Genomic DNA, 20282 nt, shown 5'->3' on the forward strand with positions numbered 1-20282 from the left:
TAATATAATGTATATAATAATATATCCTAATATAATGCTTCATCTTCCTCTTTCACACACGTATGGTACTCTTTACTGTATCAGAATTCACTACTCTTCTGCTATTTAAACAGACTGCTCTCAATTCGACCTCTCCTTCGTACCTTCCCTAAAAAATCCAACTGTTACAGCGTTTCTTCTCTCCATTCTCTTAATTCGCCTTGATTGCATCCATCAAGAAATGTTTTTAATCGCATTTCTGACCTAAAACTTTTTTTTTAAAAACCCCAGTTTGCCATGGATGTTCGCTTTCCATCAACCATTCTTTTTTTTCCAACTTCAGTGCCAACTCACCCCTCACTCTCAAAGCAACCATCACACTCTTCCCCCTCCAAATCCCCTCTCATCTTTCTCAAAAACTCCCCCTCACCTTTCTCCCTCAACTCTCCCCACTCAGCCTTCTCACTCATCCTTCTCAAAGTTGCCCTCCCCTCACATCTACAAAGCTGCCTCCTTCCCCTGCCCTCTCACCTCCATCTCATCACTCCACCTCCTCAAGTCCTCAACTGCCTTCTGTCCCCTCTCTTGCCCCCCTCTCCCCCAGCACCACAGAGCCTTTTCTCCTCCATCCGGCTCTCCCCTAGCTATTCTGCAATCCCCCACACTCTTTCAACAGCTCTCCTTACCTCCCTCCTCCTCCCTTGTCCTACTTCCCCCTCCCTCCCACCCCCTGCACCCAAAGCCAACTCTCCTCCCTCTTCATTAACAGTGTGGACCTCAAATATCCGGGGCCTTCGCTCAAACCTTTGAAATCTTTCCATACAGGTTGCCACTGACAAACCAGACATAATCTGCCTAACACAAACTTTCCTCTCCCAAGACATTTCCGACTCCCAAGTATCTCTCCCTGGTTACTTCCTCCTCCGGGATGACAGACCTGAGCCTCGTCCTGGTGGAGGAGTTGCTCTCTTCATCAAAGACTCTATTCCTCACTCTCCATGCACTGCTCTCACTCTCCCACTCCCCCAGGAATACCTCTGGCTTCGGCTTCCCATCCACTCCCACCTCATGTTTACATGTGTACTGTACCGTCCACCGAACAGTGATGACTCCATCTCCACCTCACTCTCCGAAAACATGGACCAACTTCTATCTTCTCATCCGAACTCTCTTTTCCTCATCCGAACTCTCTCTTCCTCATATGTGGTGACTTCAATTGGCTGGGTGTGGGTACCTCTCTCACCTGTCATGGCACTTCAGCAAAAGACTTCTGTGACTCATTGGGACTGACTCAATCGGTAAATTTCCCGACTCGGATCTCAACCAACGGTACTCTATCTCTTCTGGATCTGATTTTGACAAATTTCCCTGAAATATCTGCTGCTCTTCTTCTGCTCCAATCGGTTCTTCTGACCACGTCCTTGTCAAAGTGGACATCTCTCTGGCTGTTGTCAGAGAACCACCTCAGCTCCGTCGAGTCTGGCATTTCACTCAAGCCGACTGGCAGGGTCTCCGAGCAGCCATCAAACTTCCAAACTGGTCTCCCATCACTACTTTCTCCAACATAAACTCGTCCTGGGAATTCTTTCAAATAAACTTGCTCTCCCTCATGCACAGATCTATCCCCTCTCATCTTCAATTGTTCTACCCTTCCTCTCACCCATGGTTCACTGAAACTTGTGGCGAGACAATTGTCCTGAAACAACTTGCCTTTGCCTCATGGAAAGCAAACCCAACTGAGGGCAATCTCAGTTCCTTCCACAAAGCTCGGAACAAGTGTGTATCTACCCTCAGGAGAGCCAGAAAACAACATCTTTCTAATTTCAAGTCTGAACTCTCAAACCTCTCTCCCTCCTCAAAATCCTGGTGGCGTCTAATCAAATTTGTTTCTGGTGTATGTTCCCCCTCCATCCCCTCCCTTACCTCAAATGGCCGCACTGCTGATACCGCAAGTGAAAAGGCTGAATGTCTAAACTCGGTGTTTGCATCAAAATCTTGTGTCCAAAACCCATCGCTTTCTGTACCCACCTTACCCAGTCGCAGCCAACTGTCCCTGGACTCTGTGTCATTTTCTTCTGACAAAGTGGAGAGCTTGCTGTCAAACCTCGACTCAGATTCTGCAACCGGTCCAGACGGCATCAGCCCACGTGTCCTATAAACCTGCTCATCTGCTCTTGCTCACCCTCTTTCTATTCTATTCACCCTCTCATTTGCTCATTGTCATCTACCATCTGCTTGGAAATCTGCAAACATCACTGCCCTGCACAAAAAAGGTGCAAAAAAGATCCCTGCAACTACAGACCAATCAGCCTTCGACCAATCATCAGCAAGGTGATGGAATCCATCATCGCTTCAGACATTAAATCCTTCCTCTTCTCCAATGGCTTGATTTCCGATCATCAATTTGGTTTCAGACCAGGTCACTCTACCCTGGATATGCTGCTTCTGCTCTCCCATCAATGGATGGAGGTCCCCAATGCCAGACATGAAACCAGAGACATATCGCGTGCTTTTGACACGGTCTGGCACTCTGCCATGCTCACCAAACTCTATTCCCATGGTATCCAAGTCCATCTCCACTCATGGCTCGCAGACTTCCTCTCCTGTCGCAATCAACACGTGGCCCGAAATGGAGTTCTTTCATCCCATCTTCCTGTCCAGGCTGGAGTTCCTCAAGGTAGCGTTCTGGGCCCTGTTCTTTTTCTGGTTTTCATCAATGATCTCTCTGACTCTAGAAAATCCTCTTTATCTCTTTGCTGATGACTCCACCCTCTACCGTGCCATCTGTCATCCCTCAGACAGGGAAGAAGCAGCTTCTTCGCTCACTGCTGATCTGGGTAAAATCACAAACTGGTCCAACATGTGGAACATGTCTTTCAATCCGGACAAATCTCACACTCTCACTTTGTCTCTCTGAAAGGACCGTTTGTAACCCCCCCCCCCTCCAATCTATTTTCTCAACAATCCTCTGGAAGACGTCCTTTCTTTCAAGCTTCTGGGTCTCACGATCTGCCATGATCTTTCCTGGGAAAGTCACATTTCCAACCTGGCCTCCAAAGCCAGTCGCCGACTGGGAATCCTGCGTCTTGCGAAGTCATTCCTCGGCCCACCTGATCTCCTGACCACTTACAAAGCCTTTGTCTGCAGCCTGATGGAGTACTACTCTCCCCTTTGGGCTGGTGCTCCTGCCCCCCAACCTTTCTCGGCTTCACGCTGTGGAAACAAGGCATTTCGGATCATTGGTATCTCCTGCGATGAGGCTGAGTCTTTGGGCCTCTCACTCTTGCACCGCAGGCAGGTCGGTAGTCTTTCTGTCTCTACCATGTCCTCTCCAGTCTCGCCACCCCTGCTCTGTCAGATTTATCCCCACCATATTTCCGCAGGGTGCTCAAGGTCTGCCAACAACCCTCTTCTGGTAAAACTACCAAAATCAGGAATCACTCCTCACCTTCACTCTTTCATTCCTCACCTTCACTCTTTCATTCCTCTTTTTATTTTGAAATAAACTCCGTCACTCTGTTCAATCCCACTCTTCCCTCCAGGCCTTCAAAACAGCTGTTCACCACCACCTCTTATCGTCCCCCATCCAAATCCTCAATCTTTTCTACCCCCATTAATCCACCTCAAACCCACCTCCTTCAAATTCCCTGCTTTCCTTCCTGAAAGTCCCTGTAATGTCCATCTTGTGTACCCTATGTTCCCCACCCCATCCCTCTCCCTTCCACAGATCTCCTAATGTCTCTATTCCCCACTGTTTTGTCCTTCCCACTCCCGCCCCTCTTGTCTCATGCCCCCCTTGCTGTGTGTTGTGTGTTAGCTCTCATACGAGCCTCGACAAGGTATACAAAAAAAAAACTTGACCGCAACCTTCGTCACCAGTGATGTACCAAAGATTGTTCACACCATTAAATATCGGTGTCTACGGGTGGGAGGTTACCTCCCAAAAGAGGTATTTACTTTCTTCTCAAAACTTGACCACCACCTTTATCACCCATGATGCACTAAAGTTTGTTCATGACATTTAAAAAGTTTGGGTCTAAGGGGGTTCTAAGTGGGGGTTTTCCCCCATAATATGTATTTCCTTTCTTCTCTGAAACCACAAACACAATTTTGATGATCTCCTGGTATATATCTTTATCACCTGTGATGTACCAAAGTTTGTTCATGGCATTAAAAAAAATCCAGAGGTATTTACTTTCTTCTCCATTACATATTTTGTGAGTCATATATGCCTACCAGTGGTTCCCTGGTTATCTTATCCAGTCGCTTCCAGGTGAGCACCCAGGTGTATTGTCCCTATGTTTTGGGCACATTGTCACATCTCAGGTTGTGGCCTACTGCACTCCTCCACAATCTTGGGATCATCACTTTAAAATATGTTGAAATCCATTCTCCATTAACCGCTTCCCCATGAGCTTATCTCCAAGATGACTTTAAAAGCAATCCTGGTCCAAGTCTGGAAAATAATCATCTGCTCTGTCCTTTCCCTGTTTCTGTCCCCAACCTATCCCTGGAAAATCAATTAATACTCTTCCCTTACCACATGCCTCCCTGAATTATTCATGGACCCTTCTCCCCTGCTCTTCCTTCACACCAGGTTAAAGCACCATACGGATACTTTACTACTCCTATACTCTTTCTCATTTTCATCCGCACAGAATCCTGATATTAATTCCCTCCTTCATGTCACTCCTTCATCTCAATGCTCTCCCACGAGCCTTGACCTTGTACAGACAAAAATAAATACAATCCAGGACTGTCTTTCACCCAAATTGCTGCACCCCATCCATGGCCATCCCCAGGAGGGGTCCGTTGGATGCACCTTCCCCCTTTACCTGTGAAACAAGCTCAAATGAGCTAAGATCCTTGTCCTCCTAATGATTACGTCATAAACACGAATATGACGTCATTGTGATGTATCAGGTTTGCGATAAATTATCTGTGCTAATGCCCGGCTTGATTCCCGCAAACAAAATTCAAACAGCTTGCCTAGTTTCGGAGATAATGGTATAGGCGATTTCCATTAGCAGCGATATTATGACGTCAACTTTTTTCCCAGGAAAAATTTCCAAAATCGGAGATGGTTACTGCTTGCGCGTGGGCTTTCTGCATATACATGGCAAGTTTCACGAAGATCCGGTGAAAACTCTGGGTTGTGAAACAAAAAATAGGAATGACGTCATCAATATTGATATGAGGTCATAGTGATGCATCATCTGTGCGGTAATTCATCTCTGCTAATGCCCTGTTCGATTCCCACAAGCAGAATTCAAAATGCTTGCCTACTTTCAGAGATAATTTTTTCGGCGATTTCCATTAGCGGAGATATTTTGACGTCATAACTTTTTTTTAGGAGGAATTTTCAAAATCGGAGATGGTTACTGTCTGCGCAGGGTATGTTTACATGTATACGCCAAGTTTCAGGAGGTTTCGATGAAAACTGTAGGCTGTGAAACAAAAAGGTCCACAAGAAGAAGATGAAGAACAACAACGTGAGACTTGGAGATCCTCCACGAGGATCTAAAAATCTGAACGAAAAGTATTTTTCCGAAAACATTTTTCAAAAATTTCAATTTTATTCAAGCAAAAAATTCGACTTTTCTGTTGTAATTGAGGCCAAACAAGCTTCCAAAATACTCCAAAGTGTGGGAAATGAAGTCTAGAATTAAACATTCCCCGTGGGGTCGGGATTTTCCAGGACCCCCCTGAGCAAGGTTCATGTGCAAGCCAGAGAGGGATAGTCAATAGTTTACACTTTTAGATTCACCCCCCCCCCCCAACCTCCTCCGATTCCCGGCGGGTCTGCCCTCCTATGTTATCTTTCCTATCACACCGACACATCTTGCAGCCTCCTTGTTCTATCCTACATTTTCAATCCTTATTCAACATTGTTTCGCTCACTGCAACAACACCATGGCATATACTCCTCACTGTCTACTTTCACTTCAAGCTCCTCCATCTTATGTTATTATTTCAACTCCTGGTGTTGGTATACAATATATTTAATGTTTTCCCTTCTTGTAATTATGTTTTTTCACACTTTCCCTTAATAACAATCATGCTATAAGTTGCAATTCCTCCTTTTTTGCCTCTCCGCCCTCCACTAGCCCCCAAAACCCCTAAATTCCCACTGCAAACCTTGTTGCCCCTTTCTATATTTAGCCTTTGGCCGTGGTGGTAACCTCTCACAGTACAAGAGAACACGGCCGAGGTGGCTGCATCAAATGCATATCTAAGTGAACATACATTGACCCCGTTAACTCTTATTCGTCTTTTGAACCCCTTTGTGTCTATGTTGCTTCTCCAACAAACAAAAAAAATATTAATCCCACATAACCCACATCACCCATAAACAACATTGTTCATATCTACATGATATCTTGGGGTTTTTTTTTTTTTTTTTTTTAAATAATCAAATTTACTCTGCTATCCTGAAAATGCAGATTCGAGGAGATTTTAATTAATTTTCTGAGGACCTCCATGATTCACTTTCACAATTTATATTTCTCCAATTAGTTGGTATTTTCAATCTGTACTATGTACTCTCCCATTTTATCCCGTGATATTGATCATTTCACTGCTATTTGCTGTTCATTTTCTCATCTCTCATTTATCAATAAACTACCTTCCATCTGCTGAGTCCTTCACATCAGGGGTGTGTTCAGTGACCACATTTCTTGAGAGCGCTTGCCAAGTGGCTTGAGCACGAAAGCAAGCGCTCCATTTGAAACCGTTGATATGGAGCGGCTGGTTTGGCAAGTGCTAGCAACCTACTTGGTAACTGAACACATCCCGGTTGAAGCCGATGACATGCTCTAACATTAATTACATTGATATTCAACACTTTAGGAAGACATTATCTCGTTCAATTCAGAATTGACACTTCCCTGATGATCCTGAACAACAAGTCTCAATTTATCACGAGACTCGTTCAACGAATTTTGGATAAGTCTGTTCCACTTACCATTCGATTCCCCAAAATGAGCAAGTGCTCTGATTGGCTTACTGCTGATTATAATTTTTTTCAAAATAGCATGTCGCAAATTAGAAAGAAAATACAACAAATTGATAACTACATTACATTAACTTACTTTCTAATCTGGAGCTTACATTTTGTAATGTATCGGCTGTTCCGACTCCAATTCGGACATTTGCACGCGTAAAGTTTCATCCCGTATCTTGTGGAGGTTCTTTCAGGTTTTCCTTTGTCCTCACACCTGCTTCTAAAGCATTTGGTTATTGGATTTACTTTACAAAGGTTTTATGTTTCTCTTTGTGAGTTTCAAAGCAAAATATATTTGATAACGCCCGATTTCCGAACCGTTTGCCATATTAACGTGTTTTCTAAATTCTGAGCCAATTTTTTTTCCACCCGTCACACACAGCAGTTTAAACAGAATAATGTTTGTGATCATATCTCTGAAATATGTACATAAATGTAACGTTGTTTTTCAGTGAAAGCTAATCAAGGTTTCTGGGTTGTATACAATATGTACTGTAGTTGGTAATCACGTGTGTGTGTGTGTGTGTGTGTGTGTGTGTGTGTGTGTGTGTGTGTGTGTGTGTGTGTGTCGGGGGGGGGGGGGTGTTGTTCACAAAGCATAACATATTCTCTCTGATTACTCCTCTCTGTCTCTGGACACATCCGGACGGTCGTTATGTCTGGACGGTGGTCATGTCCAGCAGGGTTTGTCTCCGGACGTGTCCAGATAGGAGTTTGTCTCCGGACATGTCCGGGTGGTGTTTCTGTCTGGACGGGAGTTTGTGTCCAGGCAGTGTTAATGTCCAGATGGGAGTTTGTCTCCAGACGCGTATCTCCATATGTGTCTGGACGGTGGTTATGTCTGGGCAGGGTTTGTTTCCAGACTTTTTTGTTGGGAGTTTGTCTCCAGACGTGTCCAGATGGGAGTTTGTCTCCGGACGTTTCCGGATGAGAGTTTATCTCCAGACTTGTTCGAATGCGAGTTTGTCTCCGGATGTGTCCGGGTGGCGTTTATGTCTGGGCAGGAGTTTGTGTCCGGGTGGTGTTTATGTCTGGATTGGAGTTTGTCTCCGGATGTGTCCGAGCGGTGTTTGTCCCTGGACAGCTTGGCTCCGGACGCGTCCAGGTGGTGTTTGTCTCTGGACTGTGTTTATCTCCGGACATGTCTGGGCAGTGTTTGTCGCTGGGTGGTATTTTCGTATGGCCGGTAGAAAATGAATTTCAGACATTATTTTGTTTCCATCTTCACTGTTATTCTATGCAGAATCATTTTGATGAGACAGGAAGAATCGTAACTGATGCTCCACCACACGTCTGCCTTCCCTTCCTCTCACCTCATACTGCCTTCCCTCTCCCCCCTCCCCCTTTCCTCACTCTTTCTCACTCCTCACTCTCCCTTCCTCCTCTCTATTTCCCCCTCCCTCCTCTCTTTCTGCCTCCCTCCTCTCACTCTCTCTCTCTTTCCCCCTCTATCTTCTCACTCTCCCTCCACCCCTCTCTATCACCCTCCTATTCCCCCCCCCCCCATCTCAGTGTTCCCGTCGGCAAAGCAATGGATGGTGTGTGTGTGTGTGTGTGTGTGTGTGTGTGTGTCTCTCCTCCATAAATTGAAAACCATGAAACCTAGCAGCCTGAAACTATGCAAGCATACTAAGGAAACTCCATGAAAGTGCATGAGTGAAAATTGGATGTTTGGTTTCATTAAAGCACCCCTTTTGAAGATAATTAATGGCCGTATTTAATTATATCCTTCACCAAGCACATCCTCAGCCACCTCGCTCTCTATGGGATCTTCAGGTGTATCCTGGGATACTTCACTGGGGTATGAAGCCGCCATGTTTTTTTGGCCAGCTCAACCATGCCTTGACTTGGAACAGATTGCAATGATTTCTTAACAATAAAGTTGTTTTCACTTTCCACACTTTCATCATACCTACAAATCACTGGATACATTGCAATGCTTATAAACACCTGGACATACCAGGATTTGTTGCTATATTTCATTTCTGCACATGCCATAACCTCGAATCTCGTTAACTAAGCTGAATTACAAAATTTCAGCTCCAACACCAGTCATATTTTTGAAATATCATGATACATGTTTGGCCCTCTCTCTCGATGGTGAATAATCACTGGAAAAATTATCGGATCCGGATGTGCATTCGGATCTTCACCAAAATTGAATCAGTTCTTCCTTGTCACACACCCAACGTGTCCACCAAGTTTTGGCCAAATCTGTCCACAACTTTTTGAGATATCATGCTATATATCGTTTTGGCAGTGTCTCAATGGTTGAAGAATTATTGGAAAAATTATCGGATCCGGATCTGTGTTCGAATCTTCACTAAAATTGAATCAGTTCTTCCTTGTTACACACCCAACCTGCCCACCAAATTTCATCAGAATCGATCCACAACTTTTTGAGATATCCTGCACACAAACAGACAAACAAACAAGAGCATGTCATGCAGAGCACAATACTTGCAAAATACAAAAAACAAATTTGACCTCAAAAAGAATTGATGGTTGAATTGAATGACCAAATATGCAACTGCTCTTCAAATTTCAAGTCAATCAGATGAAAATTGAGGATTTTAGAAATCTCACCTGAGTTGGTGACCTTTGGACTATGTTGACCATTTGGTCGATGTTGATCTCATCAATAATTGGCTGGCTGAATTCAGTGACCTGAAATATAAATCTTCTTCAAATTTCAAGTTAATAGGATGAAAATTGAGGATTTTAGAAATACCACCTTAGTCATTAACCTTAGGACTATGTTGACCTTTTGATCTAAGATGACCTCAAAAATAATTGGCTGGTATAACTCAGTGACCTGAAATATAAATCCTCTTCAAATTTCAAGTCAATCGGATGAAAATTGAGGATTTTAGAAATCTCACCGAAGTTGCTGACATTTTTTGACCTTTTGACCTCAAAAACAATAGGCTTCTTGCTTATGACAAACTCTACCATGTGGTGAAGTTTCGTGAAGATCAGTTTAAAATTGTGACCTGTAGGTGACAGATAGACAGACAGACAGAATATCAAAATCGACTGACCAATACATTTGAAAAATCTTCGATTTTGCAAGTAACAAAAAAAAGGCGTCCAGAGCACAATACTTGCAAAATCCACCCCCATCTCCAAAGGTTGCCATGGATATATCAAATGGTCCATTTCATCTATATATTACTAAAACTCTCATCTTGTATGTATGTATATATGTTCCCAAAATACAGCCAAAACGGAACACGATAGCGCAAAGATTTTAGGGCCACCTTACTTAACATTCTCCTGCGGTGTGCAGTGTCAAGTTTTGTTCAAATCGGGCAACAAAAAAATTATTAAAAAATCAATTCCCGATTCAGTCAAGTACTCTTCGGGAGTATTTGATCAATGCAAACAACCTCAGCGGTATAGTTCGCTGGAGCTATCTTTTTTTTTTTCTTAATTATTTTTTTCATCAACCGCTGTCACAACGGGAAACCAACGGGTTCCTGGGTCGTCTCGTTAAGATTAATATTGACAATCCTTATCAAAGCTCAGATCGATCAGAAGAAAATTGATTATTTTAGAAGTTTGACCTTCATTTGAACTTTGATCTTTTGATCTCAAAAATAGTTGGTTTCCCAATTCAGTGATGTACTATGCAAATCCTATTCAACTTTCATGTTAATAGGATGTAAATTTATGATTTTGGAAGTTTAACCTTGAGTTGAACTTTGACCTTTTGATCTCAAAAATAGTTGGTTTCCCAATTCATTGATGCAATATGCAAATCCTGTTCAACTTTCAAGTCAATCGGATGAAAAATGACGATTTTAGAAATTTGACTTCAAGATGACCTTTGTTTGACCTATGACCTCAAAATCAATAGGTTTCTCAGTTGAAACTGTCTCCACAACTTGGTGAAGTTTCGTGAAGATTGTTTTTTAATTGTGACCTAGAGGTGATTGACAGAGAGACAGACAGACAGAAGAACAAAATCGACTGACCAATATACTTGAAAAATGTTCAATTTTGCAAGTAACAAACAGACAGACAGGGGTGAAAACATAACTTCCTTCCACCTTCGGTGGAGGGTGAAAATGTTTTCAGTTGTTATGAAGTAATGAATTGCTACATCATGGCAGGAAAGCCGAGAGGTACACACACTCGCTCGAAGCTGTTTAGCCTGGGTTTAAATCCCGACCCAGCTATAAACTGTCATCTCGGTTTTTCACAGGCAGGGTGATTCATCATTGTGTGTGCCGATACAATGGACGTCACATCTGCCAGAATCCTTCCTCCCCTCTACTACCCTTTTCCATCCCCCCTTTCCCATCTCTCTCCCACCCCCTCTCTCTCCCCCACCCCTCTCTCTCTATCCCACTCCTTTCCCCTCTCCCCCCTCCCTCTCTATGTCCCTCTCTGTCTCTGAACATATCTGGATGGTGGTTATCTCTGCACATATCTTCCCCCACCCTCCTTGGTCTCTCTCCATCCTCTCCTTCCCTTCACCCTACCATCCCCGCTCTCTCCCTGCCCTCCTTCTTACTCACCCCCCCCACCCTTTTATATTTCTGTCAGCAAAGCGACTGGTTGTATTTGCTCGTATGTCCATATCTATATTGAAGCAAGTGTATGTGATTATGTATGGGTATTTGTTTGTGTGTATGTATGTATGTACGTACGTATATCCACTCTTCACCAAATGGTTGGACAGCTGACCTGACATCACCCACAATTGTAACCCAAAATAATTAACCTAAAGTATGCAGAGGACCCAAAAGACTCCCCACCCCAAGGATCCAAAAGTCCCAAGTGACCCTGAGGACTGAAATGACCCGGAGGACCTAAATGACCCTTTCAGATCCAGAAGTCCCCTGGGACTCTGAAGACCCAAAAGACCCCGAGGACCCAACAGACCAAGAGGGTCCAAAAGAGACCCGACGACCCAAAATACCCTGAAGACCCAAAAGACTGAAAAGACTCCAAAGACCCCGAAGATTTAAAAGACTCAAAATACCCTTCAAGGTCCCAAAGACCCTTAAATACTGAAACAACCCTAAAGACACAAAAAGACCCTAAAGACCCCCGAGGTATCAAAACTCCGAAAAGACCATGATGACCCTGAAGACGTAAAATACCCAAAATGACCCAGAGGTCATAGTTGAGCTGCGGAATCGTTTCGCTCCGAACCCCATGATATGAATCGCCTTGCACCGAACTCCCTGGCCGTGGCCGCGACTTTTACAGGCAGCCGTTGCTTGGATTTATCTCAGGAATAAGAGAAACAAAGTATGAATGAAGATAGAGATATGATCAGACCTAACTATGAGATCCACACAACGCACTTCTTCCCATTTGACCCATTAGACATGAGGGAAGGGTCTATCTGTACGTATATTAATGAAATAACGGTCTGGGGATCACTGTATGATGGATGCCATTGCCTTGGAGGGATGCAGTTTCCAGAACTGCAACTACATATATATATATATATATATATATATATATATATATATATATATATATATATATATATATATATATATATATATATATATATATATATATATATATATATGTGCCTGGAGTTGGCTTAATGGTTAGGGTGATGGGCTTGGGATCTGAGGGTCCTGAGTTCATAATCCTGCTCAGCTGTTGAATTAATACCAGCTGGGGTTAAGTCGGTCTGTCAACCTTCCGAGGTCGGCAAAATGAGTGCCAGCTTGCTGGTACACTGTGTTGGAGTGGCAACCAGTCCAGGATTGTGCCCAATAGCCAAGGAGACTGCTTAGGCAGCACCAATGCTCTGCACAGAGTATGGTCCCAATGGATGGGTATATATATATATATATATATATATATATATATATATATATATATATATATATATATATATATATATATATATGTATATGTTCATATGTTGTAATGCAATGAAAAGAAAAGCACAACCAACGAATGGATCCTCCTTGGTCACTAATCTAGGCGTTGCATTTGATCCATTTCCATCTTTTGAAGCCCACATCAAGAGAGTGTGTCAAATTTCATTTTTATACCTCAGAAACATTGCCAGATTGAGATCTTCCTTTAAGATGCCTGATGCAGAGAAGCTCATGAATGCCTTTACCTCTTCCAGGCTCGATTACTGTATTCACTCTGTTGGTCGACCTGACAAAGTCCCTCCAAAAGCTGCAATATGTTCACAATAGTGCCACATGGGTTCAAAATAGTGTTTTAACCAAAACTCGGAAAATATAGCACATCACTTCTGTGCTGGCTGCCTTGCACTGGTTGCCAGTGAAATATGGAATCAAATTTAAAATTTTACTTTTGGTTTTTAATATCTTACATGACACCAGCCCCACATAGTTGCAACGTTTACTTGGTCATTATATGCCCACACACTCTTAGGTCTAGCACTGCCAACTCCACTCTTCGATTTCTGACTTCCTCCACTCTCGTAGCCAACGTGTGACTCTCAACAGACCCCTTTTATCCCCTCTCCCTGTCAAGGCTGGAGTGCCCCTATTCTAGGTCCCCATCCTATTCCTAATCTTCATCAATTATCTCTCTGACTCTGGAAAATCCTCTTTATATCTCTTTGCTGATGACTCCACTCTCTGCAGTGACATTCCTCATCATTTTAACAGACAGGCAGCAGCATCTTCCCTCTCTTCAGACCTTGACAAAATCACAAACTGCTCAAACACTTGGAATATGTATTTTCACCCTGAGAAATATCTCGACATCTCTAGCTCTCTCCAAAAGGACCATACCACAGCAAACCCTTCCATTTACTTTCTCAACAAGCCTTTCAAAGTTGTCACTCAAAATATTGGGCCTCACTCTTCGCCATGATCTCTCTCGGGCAAGCCACATTTCATAGACACCGACTAGGCATCCACCGTCCTTCTTTTGCACACCTGAGCTCTATCCACTTACAAGGTCTTCATCCACAGCTTGATTGAGTACTGCTCTACCCTCTCTCCTCTCCCCTGCCTCACATATTGCTCAGCTTGATGCCATGAAAACTAAGGCCTTCAAGATCATTGCGATCTCTTCCGCCTCCTTTATAGTCTTACATAGAGTCTATGGGCCTATCATTTTGCCATCACCAATAGGTCAGTGTCTTTCTCTGTCTTTTCCCACCTCCTTTCTGGTCTTGCACCCTTTGTCCTCTCCATAATTTGCCTCCACTCACATATCTGCAGGATGCACATGGTCCACCAGCAACCACATCCTCGTGAAACTACAAAAATCAAGAACCACTGCTCACCTCCACTCATTTGTTCCTCTTTTTTTTCTGTCTTGTGGAACCAACTTCCAAACTCTTCAATTTCATTCCTCCCTCCAGGTCTTCAAGACAGCTTTTCACCTCCATCTCAAATCATCCCCCATCCAAAACCATGATCTTTTCTACCTCTTTATCCCTCCTCAAGCTCACTTCTTTCCAAGTTTCCAGTTTTTCCTTCCTGAGAATTTGCTTCTGTATCCATATTGTCCACTCTGTGCATCCTCTCCTTCCTCCTCATTCTTCCCCATATCCCTCATTTGTCCAAGCCTATTTTGCCCCTCAAACTTGCTGTTGGTGTTTCTCTCTCCCTCTCCCTCTCCCTTTCCCTTTCTGTTGTTCTTTTTCTTTTTCTTTTCTTTTACGTCCTCCATCCGTTCTATGCTCCAGCTCCTCTACGAGCCTCGACTTTGTATGCAAAGGAAAAAAATCTATGGCGTTTTTGCAACATTGATTGAAACATTTTTTGCTTCGATAACAAAGTTCATTCATACCCTGCCCGTGACAAACACCCTTACCTTGAGTGAGAAACAAATAGTGCTTTGTGAACGCTCAGTCATATGAATCCATGTTGCATTTGCCAACCCACACAGTTAGGTAAGTGCCCTTTAAAAAAAAAAAAAATATATATATATATATATATATATATATATATATATATATATATATATATATATATATATATATATATATATGTCGATTTGAAATACAAAGAGTTGCAGTATATGAAAGTCTGCATTTCGTAAGAGGTTTAAAGTTCATTTCAACTGCAGTTTCAAGCCAACACAGCAGATATCTTCCAATGATATGCAAACGAGCTGACAATTAACTGGAGTAGATATTTCATTTGACTTAATCGTGTTGGCCTTTGCACTCTTTCTGAGTCATCTCAACACATTATTTATGGCACAATGCAGGTTAGTTAGTCACTGAATCATTAAAGAGTTGCAAACACTCCTAAGCTCTTTCTTATTCGAGTTGGTGCTATTAGATAACAGCCTGTTACTTCATTGGGTTTTTTTTTCCCCTTCACTACGACTGCAAATTATGATGTTTTTGACAATTTTTTTTCACTGTTTTCACATGTTTACTGCACTTTTCTAAACGGGCAACTAGTTGATTTTAGGGGTTTATTAAAGGTAAGCTTAGCACCATACCCCTGCCCCCACCACCACCTAATATTGGCTTTAAGGGCAGACTTTTGTAACTTTGGTGGGCATACAATAAATAATTTTTAGCTTTTTAGAGAAGGCTGAAGAGTTAGCACACAGAATGCCTTATGAAGTGAGTACTGCAATTCAAGTTTACCACTTTTCTCTCCAGCTCGCTTGTCCCATTGTACTTACTTAACGGTGAGATGCTTGAATTTTTCGAAAACAAAGTTGTGTAATTGCTAATAAAAACATGCAGTCATGACTTGCAGGTTATAGAAGAGAATTGAAGGCTCGCAATGATGTAATTGTGACCATAAAGGATTATGACACAACCGTGCGCATGTACTCACTTAAATAACAACTTGAGTATTGCTGAAACAACTAGCTGGAGTCCTGAGATGAACAGAACATGATAAAATAACAAGAACCAAAACAATGTTCTTCAATGTAATTATGAATGATATCATGAGGTGGTGGGTGAGGGAGGGGGTATGTTTATTCATCACTTTAAGTAATATCTGGCAATTAAATGATATTTGTCAGTTTTACATAAATGTTTGTCATTATTTGAAAAAAAATTGGAGAGCATACACTTGACGTGTGTGTGTGTGTGTGTGTGTGTGTGTGTGTGTGTGTGTGTGTGTGTGTGTGTGTGTGTGTGTGTGTGTGTGTGTGTGTGTGTGTCTTTACACCAGGGAATTGGTAGACAGAGCTATTCAAGGGAAAAATAACAAACACGTATTACCCACTCACGTAACTGTTTCTCCTGTCTCCATACTCTCCCACATTTTCTCTCGACACATACAGTGCCCATAGAAAGTCTAAACCCCCTTTCATATTTTTCACCTTTTGTTGCCTTTGAGCCTGGAATTAAATTGCATTAAATGAGAGTTTTTCCACCTTTAGTTATACATTGTATAGGCCCTGTCACACCTTGACAATTTAGCCAGTGTATGCCGACGTATGAAAAATTTGTCTAAAACGCTGGCACACGTCGAATACGTTATGGGTAAGTTTTGTATACGTTAAAAGCACGCTGGCATACATCGTAGTACTCCGAGCTCATTGACAAATTTTAACATACTTGAAATTTTTTGACGTATGCCAATGTATGACTCACACGTTCCGCATACGCTGGCCATAAGTTGTAGGCACGTTACGCGATCGTTGACACGTTACTTGTAAGTTACTAATAAGTCGAAACACGTCGAGGTAATGTTTAGCATACCCGAAACTTATATATATATATATATATATATATATATATATATATATATATATATATATATATATATATATATATATATATATATATATATATATATATATGGAAGAAATACTGCTAAATCACAAATGCTTGTTGTTCATGTGTCCAATTTGCCATCCCCAAGGAGTAATTGTTGTTTTAATTGCCCATTGGTCTGATACAACCTGAAAATAAAAAAAACATAATTACCTTTCATTGTAGTGGAATGATTGCATCCTAAAATCATGTGTATTAATGAAAAACTTGAAGAGAGAAAACGGAAATGGCTTGCACATACAATGAGGAAAGATGAAATCAATTTGATACAGTATGTTCTGGACACCAAGAGGGAAAAGAGAGGAAACCAAGAGAAACTTGGAGGAAGACTGTTCAAGTAGAACTAAAACCTTTCCATGGGATGGAAGTGAAAGAAATGGAAGTGTTGGCCAGGGATAGAATATATGTGAATATATTCACATGAGGATATTCACTTATGTGAATATATTCACACAATATATATAAGGGATAGAATATAGAGAATATGTGACTTTCAAAATGACATGAATGCTAAACAAGGCCTTTCGAACATGCGCCGTGTGTGCTTTCAATGACTTGTTTCTGTTCGCCAGCCATTTTTAACCTGTCATTGCTCGTGCGAAATCTGCAATCGAAATAGCCTTAAACATAATTTTCAGCATTTAGAGCAGACGAAGGAGTGGCAATTTCATAATGGTTAACCATAATTGTTCTGTTCCTGAATGCAAATGGGATTCATGGAAATACTTTATAGGATATATGAGAAATATCCGTGGATGAGAGGAGTGCAGTTTGTATAATTTCCTGTAAATGCAAGCTAGCAGAGGCAGTGTATTTAACACACGTACACACACACACACATGGATAGACGGACGATTCTCCTTTGAACAAAGGTTGCAAACATCTAATAAAATATATCTTCTTGCCCCAGAACCAAACTAAAAATGTATATTTATAATGGCACTCACAGCCCAGACAACTCCCAGTCCCATCTTCTCTCCCCCCCCCCCCTTTCCCTCTTCCAAAACATGATTAATAGTAAATATCACCATCATTTTAAACTTACCCTGTACTTTGACAAGCCCCAGATATGACCTTCCCATCAGTGCAAATAAGCAACTAAACCAGATATGGTACCTTTCCAAGTATTTTTGGCATTCTTTCAGAAGCTTTGTGAACTATTTTATGTTACAATCCTTATCTGGCACACGTGATATATGTTCAGCCTCCCCAATGGACTTCGGTGCTTGAGGTTTCTGTGCATGCACACCGAGCATTCTGGGGCGGATCACATCATTTCAAAAGTCGTGTGTTCAGAAGACATCTCTATGTTCGTCATGCACCATCAAGAAAAGTAATAAACAGATGCATGGCAATCTTCCATGAAGCAATAAGACGAGGCTAAATGCAACATCGCAAGGCGATGCATGGAACTGTTACAAGAGCATTTTCCTGGAGATGTGAATTGGCCTCCCAGATATCCTGATCTCAGTCCTCCTGATTATTTCCTGTGGGGATATTTAAAAGGCAGTGTGTACAGGAACAGGCAAGACTCACTCAATGACCTGAAATAAAATATTACAAGTGAAATTCAGGCCGTTCTGATGGACTTGTGAAGGCTATGAGAGGTGAGGTATGGGTACCAAAACAGCAGAAAGTGTTGTCCACTAAGGGGAGCATTTAACTGACATCATTTTCAAAACCTTGTGTATTCGGAAGAAATTACAATGTCTGTGCTTTACAAATGTTAACACAGTTGAATAAATAACTTCTACAAATAAAAGATATTTATGTTTTAAACATGTCCCATCTTTTTGCCACACATGTATTTTTATCCTGTCCTTCTTGCTTCCCAATTTGAGATTCTTTCGGATCAGAAAACTTTTACCATTCCCATCAAACATCTCTGCTGAAACTCTCTTTTTAAGTTTGCCTCTATATTTTTGGTTGTCTTCCAGCACTCTGTAGCATTTCCATGATGTTTTAAAAGATGTTTTAAAAGATCCATGATCCATAAAAAGAACTGACTTTATGGTCAAATTTAATATTCTCATTTTAGTTGATAGCAATATGTTTTTGCTTGTCCATATTTTGTTGAGACAATTAAAGTTTTTCTTGTTTTATTGACACTGGTCTTGAGATATTTCTTGATTCCTAAATTTTTATCCAATATTGTTCCTAAACACACAAATTTTTCTCCATCGTCATACTATTTCCATTCAAAAGCAAATCTTTTTGAATTTCGGTTTTGAATCTCATCAGTTTAGTTTTGACGATATTCATTTTCAAGCCCACTTGTCTTACTTTTCATCCTAAACGTTTTCTCTTTTACTTAGTCTTTCTAAATGTATTTGAGATGAGCGTTAAATAGTCAGCATAGCCCCCAATCCTCGAGAACTTAATTGGCCATCCATTCGAGACCCGTTTCCTTTCCTTCGGTTATCTTTAACATAAGCCAGTCTCTTACTATTGAAAAAGGGTTGGCGAGAGCATGCATCCTTGCTTCAGACCTGTCTTGACCGGAAATGATGGTGACAGTTTACTTTGATGAATTCCACTGCAGTTGAAGCCTTCATATTAGATTGTAATTTTTGTGATTATCATTTCAGGTAATTAATTCATACATCTTTGAGAGTTTTCATAATGACTCTCTCTGCATGCCATTAACATATTTTTCAAAGGTGCCATGCAGCTTATAGTAAATGTACACACAGATGATGTTTTCAGGAGACTGCTCTCTCCCATAAGAGGTGAACAGGTAACACACACATGCACACACACGTACACACACACACACACACACACACACACACACACACACACACACACACACACACACACACACACACACACACACACACACACACACACACACACACACACACACACACACACACACACACACACACCTTTCGGTCGTGTCGGAGTGGCGGCCCATCCAGGATTGTGCCCAATAGCCAAGGAGACTGCTTCGGCAGCACCAATGCTCTGCACAGAGTATGGTCCCAATGGATGGAGGATGGATTGAGTTGGTACTGGCAGGTCACTTTGGTATTGCATTCCCACCATACAGATCTGTTGAAATGTTTGTTTTTTATTGATCCAGAATATTTTTTATACATTATTAACCACAAACCTCACTGTTTTGCACGCAGCCTGTGGCTGCTGGTTGCATCATTTTTCTTGAAGCGCTGCTGTGCTGCTGATGCAGTGACCCTGTTACCAGCAAGCTGGTACTCATTTTCCCAAACTTAGAAGGATGACAGGCTGAGTCAACCATCCTGATGTTATTTAAGCGGTGGGACTGGGGCTCAAACTTAAGACCCTTAGATCTTAAGCAAGCCACCTCAACCGTTAAGCCAACACCAGGCAAAGACAAATCTCACTCTTCGATCCTCATACAGTCTATGAGACTATACCTAATTGACGCATACAAGTCCACCTGCTTTTTCCCTCCCTGTCTACCTGTCTGTACATCTTCAATCTGCATCTTTATTTATTTTTCCTTTCTTGTTTAATGCCATCCTTATTTTGTTTGCAATAAAACATTGTCGATTCGGGTACAAAATCGTTGCAAGAGTTGGCAAAAGAAGACAGAAA

At 41.8% G+C, this 20282-nt stretch overlaps 1 long non-coding RNA gene across 1 annotated transcript in view; it reads right to left on the reverse strand.

The window, feature by feature from the left end:
- Positions 1-8507: 8507 nt before the first annotated feature.
- LOC147024244 (uncharacterized) overlaps positions 8508-20282 on the reverse strand; it is a 13785-nt gene continuing 2010 nt past the window's right edge. Inside the window, exons 1-4 of the long non-coding RNA XR_015058951.1 lie at positions 19592-20282; positions 9865-9975; positions 9569-9649; positions 8508-9391 (exon numbers count right to left, since the gene is read on the reverse strand). The exon at positions 19592-20282 is cut by the window's right edge and continues 2010 nt beyond it. This is a non-coding gene — a long non-coding RNA (uncharacterized LOC147024244). The remainder of the gene's footprint in view (positions 9392-9568; positions 9650-9864; positions 9976-19591) is intronic.

The sequence above is a fragment of the Eptatretus burgeri genome, chromosome 6 (assembly GCF_056783735.1).
Source record: "Eptatretus burgeri isolate ZD-2024b chromosome 6, Ebu_testis_v1, whole genome shotgun sequence".
Classification (NCBI taxonomy): domain Eukaryota; kingdom Metazoa; phylum Chordata; class Myxini; order Myxiniformes; family Myxinidae; genus Eptatretus; species Eptatretus burgeri.